Source organism: Sarcophilus harrisii, chromosome 1, assembly GCF_902635505.1.
Source record: "Sarcophilus harrisii chromosome 1, mSarHar1.11, whole genome shotgun sequence".
NCBI classification, from domain to species: domain Eukaryota; kingdom Metazoa; phylum Chordata; class Mammalia; order Dasyuromorphia; family Dasyuridae; genus Sarcophilus; species Sarcophilus harrisii.
Window position 1 is genome coordinate 318,873,874 of NC_045426.1, and position 19,325 is coordinate 318,893,198.

At 36.5% G+C, this 19,325-nt stretch overlaps 1 long non-coding RNA gene across 1 annotated transcript in view; it reads right to left on the reverse strand.

The window, feature by feature from the left end:
• LOC116420462 overlaps positions 1–19,325 on the reverse strand; it is a 208,410-nt gene that overhangs the window by 95,931 nt on the left and 93,154 nt on the right. Inside the window, exon 3 of the long non-coding RNA XR_004230791.1 lies at positions 8,742–8,889. This is a non-coding gene — a long non-coding RNA (uncharacterized LOC116420462). The remainder of the gene's footprint in view (positions 1–8,741; positions 8,890–19,325) is intronic.

Sequence of the window (19,325 nt, forward strand, 5' to 3'; positions counted from 1 at the left end):
ATTGTCTGCTGTATTGATAAGGGGAAAAGGAAGGAAGGAAGAGAGAAAAAAGTTGGAAGTCAAAATTTTATAAAAGTTAATGTTGAAAACTATCTTTACATGTAATTGGAAAAAATAAAATTCTCTTAAGTGAATAAAAGGAACACCCTGAAATTCTGGAGTTAGGCATTGAGGAACATCCTACATTTCTTCCTGAAGTTATAAACTATTATCTTAATGCAAATCAAACAACTGATGTATCACTTATAAACTAAGACAAACAGATCTGTGCTATCATCCACAGAAAAGGGAAAAATGTGAATGGCTTAACACAAATCCATTCCCAATGGTAAACAGGCTGCCCAAGATACTCATGCTCCCAATGGTGGGCCACGAATATGAGTTAAGATCCATAGGCACACAAGACAACATAGTTAATGATATTATATAAAACATCTGTGTGGCTAAATGCAAATTCAAGCAATTCCATCATTATGGCTTTGTCTTTTTTCTATGTCATCACATGTAAATTCTGATTTAATTAATCTTTCAATCATTTGATTTAGCTCCTTAATCTCTTTCCAGAGATGCATTTTCTGCTGGCCTGGGTGAACATAAATGCCAGCCGTTGTCTAAATAGTCTTGAACTTTCAGTCGATTCAAAGCAGAGCACATTTTAGTAGCTTATGTATTTTTTTAAAAGGCAATCACTTAGCTTTTAAACACTGGCACTGAAATAGTATCTCCAAATTATGCTGGGTCACCTCTACTAATAAAATTTGAATTAGTTTCACTATTACAAGTATACCCTGTGCTATGGAGCATATTCACTCCTTAAGAATTGGCTATAAAGTAAATGTCTGTGAAGGAAATCTCATTTTCCCTTTAACTTCCATTCTGTGTTCCCACAGCTCTTGTTGTTCCTGCCTCTCACCTGAAATAGTATAAGTCAAGGAGAAGGGAGAAAGAGGGGAGCCCCTCTGAGAGATGAGACTGCCTGGCATAGGAACCCGATGAAGCCAGTTCCCAATTCCATGGCACTGATGCTATATTTGAAGACAATGCAAAATGAAGAGAGGGAAGGAAAGAATAAAGAAGAGACAGAGAAAGACATACATAGAGACAGACAGAGACAGAAAGAGACAGAGAAACAGAGTCAGGGACAGAAACAGAAAGAATGAGAAACAGAATGAGAGACAGATACAATGAGAGAGAAAGAATGAGAGAGGGAGAATGAGAGAAATAAGTGAGAGAAAGAGAAAGAATGAAAAATAATGAGAGAAAATGAGAGAATGAGAAAATTAGAGAGAAAAAGCAAAAAAAAAAGAGAGACAGAAGAAGGAAGAGAAGGAGGAGAAAGAGGAAGGGGAGGAGGAAGAAGAAGAGAAGGAGGAGGAAGAGGAGGAAGAAAAGGAGGAGGAAGAGGAGGAGGAAGAGAAGAAGGAGGAGGAAAAGGTGGGGAGGGGAAGGGCAGGGGAAAAGAGAAGGAAGAGTATGGGGAAAGGAGAGGGGAAGAGGGAAGAGGAGTGAAGAGGAGAGAAAAGAGGTGAAGAGAAGAGAAAAGAGAAGGAGGGACAAAATCTTCAGTGTTTACAAATCTCATTCTGATCCAGGTTTTCTTAGCAGCTGTGCACATGGTTACATGGCTGGGAGGTGTTATGTGGCTCTACACATTGCTCCATCATTTAGAGTAGAATCGTTGGCTCTATTGAATGGATGAACACTTTTCTTTTGTAGTTTTTATACCAATGGCTGAAAATCTTTCTCACTTTTTCTCTCTCCTCCTTACTCCCCCACCCCCATCCATCCAATGTTCAGGAAGTAATGACTCTACTCATCCTCTAGATGTTCCAGAAAACATCCCTGAGTAATTTGAATGACCTGACCCAGCTACCCAGAGGGAAAGATAGAGGAAGGAAGGAGGGGGAAAGAAAGGAAGAGAGAGAGGGAGAAAGGGAGGGAGGGAGAAGGGAGGAAAGAGAGAAGTGGGGAGGGAAGAGAGGGAGAACAAACAGAATTCTCTCCTAGAAGCCTCTAAATCATGAGGTTCATGAACTTGATTTTTTTAATATTTTGATGATAGCATTGCAATTTAGTTGATTTCCTTTGTAAGCTATGTGTTTTATTTCATGCATTTAAAAACATTCTGAGAAGGGATCCTTGTTCTTCAGCAAACATACAAAGGGGTCTATTACCCCCAAAAATCTTAAGTATCCCTCCCCTAGGCCCAGGGGGAGTCTCTGATGTGAGAAGCCAGACCACCCAGATACTGCAGGGAAAGAAAAGGCAAATGGTAATAAGCTACCATTACCCTAGAGGGAGTTGTTAACTTAGATTAGTTAATACTTGTGAAATGCCAAGACTAAAAGTTTGTTAGCTTTTGAGGGACCCTTTTTTGTGAAGACAAGAAGTGGGAAGACTGGCATACAAAAGAAATAAGAATAATGGGTACAAGATTGATCTGTAAATAAGGCACTTGTTTTTTAGTCTAACTAGTCTTCAAGGTCAGAGCTTCTTAAACTTTTTCCACTTGCAACTGCTTTTCTCCCAGAGAAATTTTTACATGACTCTGGGTACACAGATATATAAAAGATATACTGATATTGATTATATGATTATAGTATATATAGCATGCAATATGTTTATATTATATATAGTACATATGTGTTTTGTAACCCCTACATTCATTCAGGTTGTGAACCACAATTTAAGAAACTGGGCTCTAGGGAAAGGAATAAGCCTCATTTTCTGGGGACTGAGAGAAAAGAATAATAGAACTGGGAAAGATATTGAGCAGGACCTAAAATAAAATGACTACCTGCTGCAAAGTTAAGAGAATTGCAGAACTAGAACTGAGGGGAGGGACAAGTAAGCAGTGATGGGGGCCTGGAAGTAGCTAGAGATGAAAATTAACCAAAAATGAGTAACACCGAGAGACAGAGCTAGAAAAAATAACTCCAATGTGGAGAATCAAATTAGCATTTAGCTAGAAATTTCTGTAAGGCAAGTTGAAGAACTGAGAAGCCAATAGACTGCTTGAATGGATGCAAAAGTTGGAATTAGGGAAAAACTGTGAAACAGTTTAGTGGAAAGAGGAGAGTAATTGATAGTACCCAGAGGGAGCTAGAATTATGCCAGTTCTTCTTCCTCTTCCTCCTCCTCAATCTCTTCCCTCTCCTCTTCATCTTGTCCATCAGGAGGTATGAGAGATAGTCCCGTCAGACTTGGAGAGAATGACAAGAGATGTGATGTGCTTGGGAAAGAGAGCTGGTTTTCAGTGAGAACCAGAAGATGGAAAGATGCAAGAAACAGATTTGGGAGGAGAGTGATTCTGTTAACAATAGTGAAAAGTTCCAAAGAGAACAATGGAAAAGAGAGTATGAAGAAGACAGAGGTTAGAAGCAAGGGGATATCATACCTGGAACGTGCTACTTTCATTTCTGATTTCCCCACTGATTATATCAATCACCAGGTCATAGATCCTCAGGCCAGGGTAATTCTGCCCTTGTGATCCATATGATATGAAGGTGATGATTCTAAAACCTGGAAAGATGATAAGCTAAGGCCAAGTGAGGGCAATTTGCAAGTGGGATTGATGTGGGTGTTGTAGACACCAAATGATGGCAGGCACCACAAGTTGGTGTTGGGTCACATCAGGTCATTCTCTCTGGCAAAAGGTAGGTTTATTTAGGGGAGTAAGTTACAGACAAAATAAAGGGATACAATAGACACCAGGGATAGTAAAAATGAAATACAGTGGAAGAGCATATGAAATACAAGTTTCTCAGTGGAACTCAAAATTGCCAGTAGAAAGAGAGCACCCCATGAGATTAGGGCATAACCTTAGTTGGCAGCTAAATCCTGAAAGGGATTGAGCACTCTAAAAGAGTTAGTTATTTGGAGGTAGCTAGTAGAATGGATACAAGCACCAGCCCTGAAGTCAGGAGGACCTGAGTTCAAATCTGGCCTCAGACACTTAATACTTCCTAGCTGTGTGACCCTGGGCAAGTCACTTAACCCCAATTGTCTCAGCACCCAAAAAAAAATGTTTCATGTTTAATTAATTAAATTAAAAATAAAAACAGAGTTAGCTGTAAGGAGGAAAAGTGGAGTTGGGAAGCACAGTGGAGTTAGGAGAGATACCACATGACGTAGGGGAAGGGGAAGGTGAAAGACACTACAAGGCAGAGTGCCCAGGCAAACTGACCCAAAGGAAGGTAGAAACCATGGGATGGTCCATGACTATGACTTAACTTGGATTTCTGATTGGACGACCTCCCCAACAGGTGGGACCTTGGAGCTAAACTGACTTCTATCAGTGCCTTCTCCCTGCCTGCCTCAGGAATGAATTCTTTAGTTTCTCTCTGTGCCCAGCACCCCATTCAGAACCTCATCAAGGTAGTTATCCTGGATATGTGCCCCATTCCATTTTGGTACCTGTGGGGAAACCCCTAGTGACTCCATGCTGGTTATAGTTTTGGTGACATGTTTTTGGCTTCTCCTACATTCTCTTTTGACGTATTTCTGGGATTTCTGAGTATGTTTGCTACTGACAGAATTTTGTGTTATCCTAGTCTATCAATATGGGCAGCAATAAGAGAAGATGGATATGGCCTGGAATGAAAGAATAAATATGGATATCACCATTGCAAACTTTGTGGGCCAAGTGGAATTTGTTTTTATCTAATAACTTGGATAGGGGCAGGAGAATTATTCACAAGTATATGTTCAAAAAACCTGAGATGAAAATGGTCTCCCGGTCTGTATGGTGGGTAGCTCTCTGAAAAATCTACTCAGCAAAGTCACATTTCCCAAGATGTCGAAAACCCTATTTCTGCCACTGCTGTGAGCTGCTGATGCAAGTCTGTGTTCCCGAGCCTGCTGGCAGCATTTATTTTTATGTGTTAGCAGCAGGGCACCACAGTATTAGAGCCCAGAATTAAAGAAGATGCACCAACTTCCATGGCACATTAGCTTTTAAATATTAAATGTTTCGCTCAAGGCTCAGTGGCTTCCCTCTAATGTAAGTGACAACCTCCAGTTGCTGTTTATGCGGTTCCCCGATCCCAGAGCTGAGAACCTGCTGCTCCAGAAACCACAGGCTTTGAAACTGTCCTTAGCCTCTGAAGTGAAAGACCCTAAGAAACTAAAACATAATGAGCAAAACTAATCTGAAAAGGGTGTGCAATTGAACTAGGGAGAGGAGGAACGAAGAACTAGAATGTAAATTCCATAAAAGCAGAGACAATTGCATTTTTGGTAGGTATTCTCCTCCTCTCCACCCCCAAACCTACCCTGGTTCCAAGCAAATAGTACATGCTTAATGAATGCTTGAGGGTTTTCTTTAAAATGATAAGTTGCATCTATCAAAACCATCAGCAAGCATTATATAGCACGGGGATAAGCTAGAAGCATTACCAATAATTTCAGGGATGAAACAAGGATCCCATTATCACCACTTTTATTCAACATTGTACACAATGCTTGTGGGTCAGTGGATGCTTGCTTGTAAACAGGTTTCAATTTGAATTTTTTTATGAGGAGTTTGTCTTCGATAATATTTCCAATTTATTCCCATGAACTATCATCAAAAATAAACTCCTAAATACTGGGGAAGATTTCATTTGTAACTACCACCCACTATCTCATTAGTAGTATTGTATGCTAAATGCCACTGTCTCTTTCCTCTCTCTCCTCTCCTCCACATTATCTTCTTGGTTGATCTTAAGTATCAATAGAGTAAAGCTAGATTTAGAAACTGGAATTTAGAGATCAATAACATGGGGAACTTTTTAAATGAAGAAATCTCTCCATCAGTGCTGGTCAGCACCTTCTCCATAATGGAAAGTAAGAGAACTGCCTAGAGCATTAATTGTTTAAGAGACTTGTTCAGGAGTCACTCAGACAGCATGTTCTCAGAAGTTGGATTTAAATAGAAGTCTTTCTGGCTTTGAAGCCAACTCTGAGTCTTCTCAGCCATGTTGCTTCTCACAGACACGAAATGACCTAAATTCTTCCTCTTCTAATCCTCTTCTTGTTTTCCCTTCTCTTTAATCACTTACTGGCTTTAGATTTGTGTGAATAACCATCAAGCCAATTCTTATAAAGACAGTCAGGAATGACAGCTGTCCAGTTATAGATTAAGTTCATTGTATTTTCTACCTTTTAACAGTTTTTCAATCTAAGATGTCAGATTCCATTTCTTCTGCTCCAAGATGATGGAGCAGATTAGATAAAAATTGGCACTTAATAATACACTTCCAGAAACCTTTAGACCCCAATGATTTCTACAACTATTGGCTTATTTTTCTAGTAAATACCTTTCTAAAAATTCCAGTAAATTAGGTGAGTTCCTTTCTTAAAAGAAAATGTCAATATTCTTAATTGTACCCTGATCTTTCTAGTGGCAGCCGGCAGAATATTTATCAAATTGTCATCAGGGTTAACTTTAAACCAATGTTTCTTTCAATCTCCAAATATATTCTCTTCCTTGTGAGACCTTTAAAAAAAGTTGTCAACAGACTTGATTCTAGAAAGAACTCCCTGAATAGGCTTCAATGAATCAAAGCTGCTCATCCTATTTTATACATATATGTAACTGTTATTGCTGTTATTTTTTAGCCCTTTCAGTAATATCCAATTTATAGAAACCCCATTTAGGGTTTCCTTGAGAAAGATACTGGAATGGTTTGCCATTTCCTTCTCTAGCTCATTTTACAGATGAGGAAACTGAGGCAAACAGGTTTAATGATTTGCCCAGGATCACACAGCTAGTAAGTGTCTTAAGGCCAGAATTGAACTTAGGTTGAACTCCAAGGCTGGTGCTCTATCCACTTGGCCACCTAACTGCCCTGGTCATATTTTAGAAGTTTATTTTTAAATTAGTCATATAAAACTGTTGAATCCATTTTCCCTTAGAATCATTCAACAATCATTTATTAGATACCTTATTCCAGGCATTGTGCCAAGCACTTCAAATACAAAGACAGAAATGAAATAGTCCCTGACCTCACGGAGCTTAAAACCAATTATTAAATGGAGGAAGGGAGGGGTCCAACATATGTGTATGTATGTATATATGTGTAAATTCAAGACAATATTGAGGGAGAGGTACTTAGAAATGGGGGAATCTAGAAAGACTTCATGTAAAAGGTGGTGTTCCACCTAAGTATTAAAAAAAAAAAAAATGCCTTCTTAGAGGCAGAGGTGAGCAGGAAATGCATTCATTCTAGGCCTCTGTAAAGGAACAGAGATCACATAAAAGATAAAGTCAGAACGTTTGTTTGATAGAACTATAGAGTATGTGAAGAACAATATATAATATATATTATATTAAAATTATATTTATATATTAATTAGTATACATCACATGTGATAATTATATATAATAATAAAACTAGAAAAGTCTGACTCAGATTGTGAAGGAATTTAAATGTCAAATAGAAATTTAGTTTTGACCCTAGGAGTAATAGGGAGCTAAAAGAATTTACTTAATAGGGGAGGGACATTATAATGTCTGTGTTTTCAGAAAACTACTTTGCTACATGGAGAATAGTTTGGAGTAAAGAGAAACTTGGAAAAAAGTAGTGTTATACTTTGAATAAATTTCCTTATTTGGAAAGTGGAGATAATAGTATTTCTACTGCCTATCTCACAGGGGTATTGTAATGAAAACACTTTATAAAACTGAAATTATTGTATATTAAAGATTTATTATTTTTTTATTTTATTATAATTTTATTTATTATTTTATTATAATACATACATAAAAATGAATTTTATGTTTCTTTGTCAAAGTGAATATTTGCCATTTACTCTGAGATCTTATATATCCATCAAGAATGATGGCTGACAGAATCACTGAGAACTGCTGACCTTTTTATAATTTTAAGTTGTGATGTTTTGTTCTTACAAGTACATCCTTTATAAGATCATAGACTAAAAGCTGGAAAGAACCTTGAAGATTATCAAATCATATATACTTCCTTATTTTAAAGATGAGGAAAATGAGGGTCAGAAAATTTGAGCATCTTTCTCAGGGTCAAAAAGCTAGTTCTGCAAGGCAAGTCAATTGTCCTATTCACTAGGCCATACTATCTCATTTTGCTTTTACCAGTTGTTGACAAATGAAGTAGCTAGGTGGCACCATAGTGCACAAAGTACTGGGCCTAGAGTCAAGAAAACCCAACTTCATGAGTTCAAATCTAACCTCAGATTATTTGCTTCAATTTTTGTAAAATTGTAATAATAAAAACACTTCTCTCCCAAAACTGTTGTGAGGATCAAATGAGATAATAATTGCAAAGTGCTTAGCATATGGCCTGGTGCATAGTATGTACTATATAAATGTTAGCTAGTATTATTATATGGATTCTTTTGCTCTGAAACAAGTGCTTTTCCCCATGATTCTACATTTTTTTTAAAGTCATGGTTTCCACAGATGAGTTCTAACTGACCTTTTTGACACCACCAGAAAAAGAATCAGCCTCCTTCTGAATCTTTGGCTTACCCTATACAAAGGGGTATAGATATAGATATCTATATATTGATATAGAGGATAGCCTTTAGAAACAAATGCCCAGAAATTGTACTTTATAAACATTCAAAATGCTATATAAATTGAGCTGCTGTTATTGTTGTTCTTATTATGTTCATTATAGATGGGGAAGCATGTAAAATGTCATCTTGGAAGGAACATGACACCATTGGGCTGGCTCTTTAAGATCTGATACCCCCACTCCCACCCCAGTCAAAAGACTGACCTTGGCATTGGTACAGGAAGATGGGCTTACTCCCTCAGAGCCCGCTTCTAAGTTCCCATGAGTCTCTGTGATCTGATCCTATTCCAATGAGGTCTTCTCACCTCTTCAACTGTTTCTTGCCCAGGATTTCACCTTAACCTGTCTGTGCCTGTGGAAAAGCATAAATCAGTATTCTAGCCTGGAGCCCCCGCCCACTTGTGATCACTAGTCTGACACCTGTTGGTTAACTACACAGAATCTAGCTACACTAGTAATCCCTCAGGTTATTCACCTAACCATCTGACTGGCCCTGGCATAGACCCTGCCTGAGGCTGTCTGATCTCAGACCATCTGCCAGCCAGACTTCTGCCTCAAATCTGGACACCTCAGGAACTAAACATGACATTCTTCTTTAGGAGAAGTTGTTTGAGCCTAAATTATCTGAATATTCTCTTCAATGTTCCAACCATTTCTAGTGTCTATAAAGAGTCCAGGTCATAATTTCTCCTTTCATTTGAGAAGAAAGGAAGTGAAAGACAAAAGGACAAAGAAAGAGAGAAGGGGAGATGAAAAGGGAGAGAGGGAAAGGGAAAGAGAGGAAGAAGGAAGAGAACAAGAGATAGAGACAAATAAAGATTAAAAAGACAAACAGAAAAAGAAGCACAAGATTAATAGTAATGGAAGGGAGAGACAGACAGAGAAAGAGAAAGGGAGAAGGTAAGAGAGAAAGAAGGCAGAAAGAAAAAAATCAAAGAGAAGTTGGAGAGACAAAGAGAGACAAAAGAAAGAGCAATGGAGAGGTCTGGGACAAGTAGAGAATTTACTGATAAGGGATTTCAAATTGATAGCCTAAAGTTACCTTGATATCCTTGCAATTCCCTTCACCCCCAAATTATATTTTGGAACCTTTTGTTCATTCAGATGATCATACAGTAAGTTTGATAAGTCTTTGTGAAGGAGTGAGGTAGTAGTGATGAAAATAGATTACTAATATTCAGTGTAAGACCACTGACTTAGAACAACCCAACAAATTGTAAGTTCTTGTGTTAAATTGTATTTAGATCTAGTTCTCCTGACCACCACCCCCATATTCTACTTAGTATTATAAGTAGCCAGTATAAAGTAACAATAGCAGGAAGATTACAAAGAGAAATCTAGAAGTCATTTATCCTATAGACTAGGAGAGCATAAAAGTTATTTGCAAATTGTATAACTTAATTAAAAGCCATTCTCTGAGACTGTGAACTAAATCAGGGGAAGCCATTTAGATCTTACTGTAAGGATCTTTTGATCCTTCTAACTGTTCATAGTCTGGAACTTCAGATAAGCTCCAAGAACCTACAATAAGGCAGAAGAACACCTGTTGTTGCTGATAACATTGAGATGATGTAGAAATGTTCATGAACTAATCATTAGGTTATGAGGTAAGAATGAGGTAAGTCTCTCTCACTAAAACCCCATAAAAATAAGACCCAAATCTCTCCCCACTAGCACCCCTCCATCTCCATCTGGGTCCATGATATTCAAATACCCCCAACTCCAACCCATGGTTATATGACTCTCTATGCCTCTTCTCTTCCCATTTTCTTTCCCAGACTGCCTGCCTCCCATCACCAATTCCATGTGATCTCTTTCTTTAACTTCCTGTCTCTATAGCCCCTGTGGAGTATGTCTCTGCAATCTCTATACCTTACTAGAGTATGAATAAAGCATTACTCTCTGTTTGCTGTCTTTCTCAGCAAAAATCTGAAGAACCAGCCATACCTGCCCTACACACTCATCCCAGAGGGATCCTCTTAATAAGCAATTCCATTTGCTCAATTTTAATGGAGGTATAGTAAATTGTCTCCTCTGATTCATAAGATCTTAAGTTTAAAGCCTGGAAGAGCCTTGGAGAAGATATAGTACAATTCTAATTTTACAGGACCAGAGGGAAAATGAATTGCCCAGAGTTATACAACTATTAACTCTCAAAGAAACTCTAATGTAGGTCTCTTGGCATATATTGCTGTGCTTGTTGTTTTGTCCATGGGATAACATCCAATAAGTTTCCCCAGGGTATTAAATAGATCTTTTAAGAACTAGGGTTTGGATAGACACAAACTAGACTGAACCAGAAAAGGCTAGTACTCAATAACCTTACAACATTGTTATAAGAATAAATTGTTATATTAAATACTAGCTAATATAATTATAATCAAAATGGTGATAAGATCCACAAGATCAAACAAGGTATTGGAACATAGGATTAAAACTGAGATTCTATTTTGAAAGATAGGTACAAAAGAACATGGATGTGACAATAGATGAAATTTGGATCTCAGTCTACAAGGGAGAAGACAGATATAAAGTCATTTCTATTATCTAATGTCCAAACGTAGTCTGAGATACAGAGTTCCCAAATGAAGCAGGAATAGAGTAGATTAGCCATTATCAGGTAGCCAATCAGCACTGGGAAAGTCTAGAAGCAGCCAATCATAATTCTTCCTCACAACCATTTAATAAAATTAGGGTACCTTTGATCCCATAGTGTTACTACTGGGTTTATATCCCAAAGAGATACTAAAAAAGGGAAAGGGACCTGTATGTGCCAAAATGTTTGTGGCAACCCTGTTGCCACACTGGCAAACTAGAAACTGGAAAATGAATGGATGCCCATCAATTGGAGAATGGCTGAATAAATTGTAGTAAATGAATGTTATGGAATATTATTGTTCTGTAAGAAATGACCAACAGGATGATTTCAGAGAGGCCTGGAGAGACTTACATGAATTGATGCTAAGTGAAATGAGCAGAACCATCATTATACATGATGACAACAAAATTATATGATGATCAATTCTGATGGATGTGGCTCTCTTCAACAATGAGATGATTCAAATCAGTTCCAATTGTTCAGTAATGAAGAGAGTCAGTTACAATCAGAGAAAGAACTATGGGAAATGGGTGTGGACCACAATATTGCATTTCCACTCTTTCTGTTATTGTTTGCTTGCATTTTTGTTTTCCTTCTCAGGTTTTCTTGTGCAGCAAGATAACTGTATAAATATGTATACATATATTGGATTTAACATATATTTTAACATATTTAACATGTATTGGACTACCTGCCATCTAGGGGAGGGGGTAGGGGGAAGAAGGGAAAAAGTTGGACAGAAAGTTTTGCAAGGATCAATGCTGAAAAATTCCCCATGCATGTGTTTTGTCAATAAAAAGCTATAATAATATAAAAATATTAAAAATTAGGATACAAAGTCAGAACAGAACCAGCATTAATATTTCCAGTTAGCTACTGATCCAAGGCCCTTGTGTTCCTTCTACCTCAATCTACCCTTAATGAGAGAATTTGTCCCTGACTCAGGGCTAAGATAAACTTACAGGTGGCCTAGATTTAAAAGTTAGGGCAAAGTTTCCTGATATCCAGCCTGAAAACAGATCTATATCACATTTTCACTGGTCATTAAAACTTTACCTGCCAAACAGAATTAGTTACTAAAACCTATAAATTTCCTGCCCCCCCCCAAAATTAATTCTTACTAAATACAATGAATCACACTCCTGGTGAGGATTAGATTTAGGGAACCAAAATGAAATTAAGGTTTCTGGTGGTCAGGGAGTTAAATGATAAGGTCTAGTGGCAGATTCGGGGTTCAGGAAACTAGATGGAGAGATTTGGCTCCCCTGCAACCTCTTGGGATTCAACTCAAGGGTAGGGAGTTTTGGGGACTCCCTTCTGGCAGCACAGAGGTTCTCTATAAAGGAATTTACAGAACCAAAAACCTAGATTGATAAAAGAGGTTTATTATAAGAATTGTAAGTGAGGTTAGAAATCCTGACAGAGAGGCATAAAGTCTGGTTAGGGAAATAGGTGAGGATAAGGAGAGGATGGCACTGGAAAAGAATATTATTCCAGCAGGCAGATCTATGGAAAATGGAGTTTTACACTGAGAATGCAGTTCTCAGTAGACAGAAGGTCCTGGCAGAAAAGGGAGCTGCCAAGGTCCATCGGCAAAGACTTTAGTTGATGGAAGCTCATTATATTGGTTGTCTTGGTGAGGGTTGGGAAACCTAAGCAGATCAGATCCAGTGGGGGCTGGGACAAGCCCGGATCTCCTATTGGAATTCAAAGGGATGGTTTTGACCAGGATTTGTGAATCAAAGGCCCTGGTATCCCGGAAAGAGGGGCTGAGAATCTGAAAGGAATCACAGATCAATAGGAAATATAATTTCTTAAAGGGACCACAATCCACTTCACTCCAAATGGATATGGCTATTACAAATAAGTCTTATGTACTTCTTGCAATCATATACAGCTAGTTTATTGACCATAAAAGTTATCATTCCTGATTTCCCTGGTTGTTATTCATTCCTTCCCTCTACCCTGGTGTACTTTTCATTCATTTTGGATCAAATTATATGGGTTGTGCCGAAAAGCTTGGTGTAGTTTTAAGCTTAAAATTAACTCATGTATATTTGTATTTTAAATATATGTGTATATATATATATATATATATATATATGCAAGCAAACACACATATGTTCACATATATACAGTGTTTATCTAATCTTAAAGAACAAAATAAATGTTTGTTGTTGTCTGATTCTTCATGATTCCGAGATCCATAATGTGCCAGGCATCTATTCTCTACTCTCTCTCAAAATCTGTCCAAGCCCATGTTTATTGCATCCATGATACCAGCCATCTCATCCTCTGCCTTCCCCTTCTTTTTGCCTCCAATCTGTCCCCACATCAGGGTCTTTTCCAATGAGTCCTGTCTTCTCATTATGTGGTCAAAGTATTTAAGCTTCAGCTTCAATTTTTGACCTTCCAATGAATAGTCTGAATAAATTTCTTTTAAGTATATGGATGATTTGATCCTCTTTGATAAGAGACCCTGGAAACTTTTCTCCAGAATCACAATTTGATAGCATTAATTCTACAATTTTCAGTTTTCATTTCAGTCCAACTCTCACAGCCATACATTGCTACTGGAAAAAAGTATAGCTTTGACTCTGTTGGCAAGGTGATGTCTCTACTTTTTAGTATGTTGTCCATATTTCCCATATTTCTTTCTAAGGAGTAAGAGTCTTAATTTCATGGCTGCAGTCACCATCTGGAGTGATCTTTGAGCCCAAGAATCTAAGATCCGACACTGCTTTCATTTCATCTCTCTCTATTTGTCAGGAATAGATGAGACTAGTTTGCCAAGATCTTAGGGTTTTTTTTTTGTTTGTTTGGTTTTAAGTTAAGCTTCTAGCTAGCTTTTACACACTCCTCTTTGACCTCCATCAATAGGCTTCTTAACCCTTCTTCCCTTTCTGCCCTTAAAATAGTGTCATTTGCATATTTAAGATTGTTGATATTCTGCCCAGGAACCTTCATTCCAGCTTTTGCTTCATTTAGCCTCGCATCTTGCATGAAATATTCTGCATATAAGTTAAATAAGGTGACAACATATAATCTTGCTGTACATCTTTCCTGATCTTAAACCAATCAGCCATTCCAAGTTTGGTTCTAACTGTCTGATTCTAAATGTTTTGACCCACAAACAGCTTCCTCAGGGCACAAGTAAGATGATAACAATGACAATGATAATATAAATATTAGCTATTGTTATCATTGTTATGATATATTTTGTATTACTTACCTGAACACATATTATTATCCTCCTAATTTGAATAGGCAATAGCTTCTTCAAAGGCAGGAAGTGCTTCATTTTTGCTTGTATTCTCAATTCTTGACATAGATGGCAAACATTTGTTTCTTGTGTTAAAAATTAAAAAACCAGGTTGTGGAGTTGTGAAGTGATCCAATCATTCTGAAGAGCAATTTGGAACTATCAAAGGGCTATCAAACTCTATATATTCTTCAATCCCAAATAGTTTGTATTCCAAAGAGATCATAAAAGAGGCAAAAGGACCCACATGTGCAAAAATGTTTGTGGCAGTCCTTTTTGTAGTGGCAAGAAACTGGAAACTGAGAAGTTGCCCATCAATTGGAGAATGGCTGATTAAGTTATGGTATATGAATGTTATGGAATATTATTGTTATATAAGAACTGATGAGCAGACTGATTTTAGGAAATCCTGGAATGACTTATGTGAACTGATGGTAAGGGATGTAAGCAGAACCAGAGAACATTATGTACAGTAAGAAGAAAATTATGGGATGATCAACTGTGATGGACTTGGCTCTTCACAACAATGTGGTGACTCAAGGCAATTCCAAAATACTTGTCTTGGAAAATGTCATCTACCATCAGAGAGAGTACTATGGAGAGTCAATGTGAATCAAGGCATAGTATTTTCACCTTTTTTGTTTGTTTATTTGGTAGTTTTTTTCTTTATTGTGATTTTTTTTTCCCTTTTGGTCTGATTTTTCTTATGTCTTGAGGACAGGGGAGTTAAGGGAGGGAGGGAGAAAAATTTGGAACACAAAGTCTTACAAAAATGAATGTTGAAACTATTTTTACATGTACCTCTGAAAAAATACAATATCTGATTAAAAAAAAAACAAAATAAAAAACAAGAAATAAGTAGAGAGGGACATGAACTCAGGTTCTCTGGCCCTAAATCCAACATTCTTTCTACTGCAATGTCTTTTATACATGTTTAATACCATTTAATATATGCCGGTCAAATTGAATCAAATACTAAGATTTGTTTACCAGTTTGTTAATTAGTGACCAATCAAATTGAATCAAATACTAAGATTTGTTTACCAGTTTGTTAATTAGTGACCAATCAACAATATGATTCCATGCTTGAGTAAATTTGCATGGGGTAGTAATATTCTATGTAACTTCATTAAACAAAATTCATACTGTCAGAAGTAGAGTTGGGGCTAAGTCAATCAATAAGCATTTATTAAACACCTACTATGTGCCAGAAACTGTACTAAACACTGATGATACAAGAAGAAGGCAAAAGTCCCTGCCCTACCTAAATAAGCCTGAGACCTTATCAACCCCAGATTGAAATGCCAACAAAAAATGGATGATGTTTATTTTATGGGTCATAAGGTAGTTTTTGAGGAATCATAAATCATAGAATACTGACCTAGAAGGAACCTTCATCTGTTTCAATCCTCTCGATTTTCAAAGGAGGAAAATTAAATGACTTAAGATCTTTGTAGATGAGCTGGAATTTAAACCCAAGGAAGTTCTCTGACTCTAGCCTTCTATTTTAAAATGTATTTTTAATACATAAAATGTATTTTAGAAGGATAGTAGGTGGCATAGAGGATAGAGCACCAGCACCAGAGTCAGGAGAATCTGAATTCAAATCTGGCCTCAAATATTTATTAGGTGTGCGATTCTGGGAAAATCACTTAACTCTGATTACTTAAAATAAAATGTACTTTAAGTTTCCTTTTGTTCAACAATAAATACCCACAAAAATGTTTTCTTTAAAATAAATAGGGAAAATAAGACAATGATAAATTTTCTTCTAAAAAGAAGTGTGAAACAAATGCTTTAGATTTGCCAGGGAATGACAATGAAAATGAAGTAGGTTTCAACTATATGCATAACCCTGTTATTCATAAAATCTTGTTCGTGGCTTTAATGAGAGAAAAACTTACCAAGACACTAGGGAACCATTTGGAGAGATACTTATAAGCATGATGCTAGTACTATTTTCTTTGCATTTGAAAATGAAACATGAAGAAAATGAAAATTAACTTATTTTTAAATGTTAAATTGTTAAATCTATTAAATATTTTAAATTTTTAAAAAAATTGCTAACCATCATTATAACCAAGCTTATTTAAAGCCTTATTTATTATTTAGTAATTTGTTATTTATTTAGTGATTCATTTTAACACATTTTTCTAGTTATTTTCTCTATTATTTCTTCCAAAGTTCCCATCATAATTCCTTATCCATTTATCTCATTCACTGTCCCTCTTTTATAGTACTAGTTAACTTGTACTCCATTTCCCTCATTCTGGGATAGAGGTTTTGTTTGCATTATTTCATAAAGATCTATCAATTTTCAAAATTCTTCATAATTGTCCATATAATGGCCTTAGGTTATTCTTTTATATTAATTTACTAAAATTTTTAATCATTTCTCTATTGTTGAATAAATATTGTGTCTAATTTTTTTGCAGTTGCATATAATGTTGTTATGATGCATTACCTCATTACCTCCCTTCCCCCCTCTCTGTCTCTCTGTCTCTCTCTCTGTCTCTATCTCTTTGTGTGTGTGTCTCTCTCTCTGTCTCTGTCTGTCTATGTCTGTCTGTCTCTCTCTCTCTCTCTGTCTCTCTGTCTCTGTCTCTCTCTCTGTATATATATATAAAATCTGTGTATGTGTTAACACTTTCAAGATAGATTACAGACAACTTAATTATTGAGTCAAAAGGTATGGTTATTCTTGCAATTTTTATTGTATACTGAAAATTTTTTCTTGCAGGTTTGCAAATTGACCAAAATTTTTCATTGTGAACTATGAGTTACCACTTTGCATCTTTAAAAGTTTCTTATATAATGTTAATGTCAATTTTTATGTAATTTTCCGTAAATAATTTTCCCCAATTCATTGTTTTTCTTTCTTTTTTTTTTTGTTCAGTAATTTCTTTTGTTGATGAGTACATATATTTTATCCTTAATAGTTGCTTCTATTTTTTGTATCAAGGTGGGGACTATCTCCCTTCCACAAGTGAGATAAACTAATTGGTTTTTTCCCTAGATGAAAATCTTTTTATTTACAATTTCATTTTTGTTCAGTTCCATATAAATAAAAACTTTTGATCATTTTAAAAACTTCTGAGCTTCAAATATTCTCCCTCCTTCATTATCCCCCTTCTTGGAAAGGTAAGCAATTTTATTTTGGTTATACATATTCAATTATGCAAAACATTTCTATATTAGCCATATTGCAAAAGAAAAAAGCAAAGCAAAAAACAAGAATAATAATTTTTTTTAAAAAAAGTATCCTTCAATCCTCATTCAGACTCCTTTAAGTTCTTTCTCTGGAGATGGATAGTGAAAATCTTTTTAAAAAGAAATGCCAAAGGAGGTCTTTTCAAAAGCATTAATTAATGGAAAAATCACTTGTGAAGTTTTATTACTTAATGACTTTTCCAGTTGCTGTCAGTAAGAAACCAATTTGACAATACTGAAATCAAAGCAAAGAAATTAGTTGGCATCTAGCCCCGCTCAAAAATTTATACTCATAGCTTTCCTTTCAAAGAAATCAAAATTACTGAGTGAAAAAGAACTGCAATTCTGATCAGCTTCTACTTCTTTCTTTCTTTCTTTCTCTCTCTCTTTTTATTTCTTTCTTTCTGTCTATCTACTTATATCTATTATATCAGACATGTGACTTGTCCAGGATCACACAGCTAGTAAATGTCTGAGCCTGAATTCAAACTCAGGTCTAGACACTCTGTTCTCCATCAGTTTAGTAATCTTGTCAATAAATGAAATAAACTCGCATGACCTGTTCTTAATGAAGCTATTTGATTTTCTAGATATCTTTAAATAGCTCTTTAATATTACATTCTAGAATCTGAACAAAGTCATTACTAGATTGTCAATAGATACAACACAAGCTTTGTTTTACTTTTAACATTTTTTTCTTTTCCACTAGATCTCTCCTCTTCCTTCTCCTTTTCTGTCAGCTTTGATAGTCATATCAACAATTTCCTCATAGCTCAAAGACACAACTTTATTATTTGTAATTATTTTTTCTCATCATACAGTTGGGAATGCACGATTCTGCCATTTTCCCTTTTCTGATATCACAGTCCCTTCTTTTCAAAACTAACACTGACATTTAGCACTTTTCTCTTCTCAGTTCTTTCCAATAGCTTGATCAAATGATGCTGTTCAAGTAATCTTTAAGTTACTAGCAATGGTGTATCACTTCTCTCCCAAAGTTCACAGCTGCATTGCCTTCAGCCAGAAGGAATAGGGTAAGGAACATGGCTAGCATGCAGCTGTCATGAAATGATGTGCCTTAGGCTGATTCCTTTCATGAAGCAAGCCACCAGAATTTGGACTCCTCCTTCCATGTGGTTCCCCAGATTCCTCTGCCTCTGCCACCTTAATTTTGGAGCTGTTATTCCAGAATATATTTTCCTACCTACTCCTGTGGATCTAGTATCTAATGGATTTCTGGCTTCACCCACTATCTCTGGAGGGCTTATTGACTCTTCCTCACCTGGTAATTGCTTGTTAATCCCCAGCACACCTGTTTTCCTCCTCCCTACCCCATAGGGATGTGTGAAACACCACAATTCCCCTTCTTGGTTCTATTTTTTTAAATACTCCAATTTCTTACATATTGGTTTTAAAGCAACTGCCATTTTATAACATGTCATTTCCTCCTCCCCTCTCCTGCTCCTCCTCTGTCTATCTCTGTTTCTGTCTGTTTTTCTACTCTTTATCTCTCTGTCTCTCTTTTTGTCTCTATCTCTCTGTCTTTCTGTCTGTCTCTGTCTCTTTCTGTCTTATTTCTGTCTGTCTCTCTGTCTCTTTATCTCTATCTCTCTCTATCTCTGTATGTCTCTTTCTACCTCTGTCTCTCTTTCTCTGTTTCTCCCTCTCTCCCTTCCTCTCCTTCTCCCTTTCCCTTTCCTTTTCCCTCTCCCTCTTC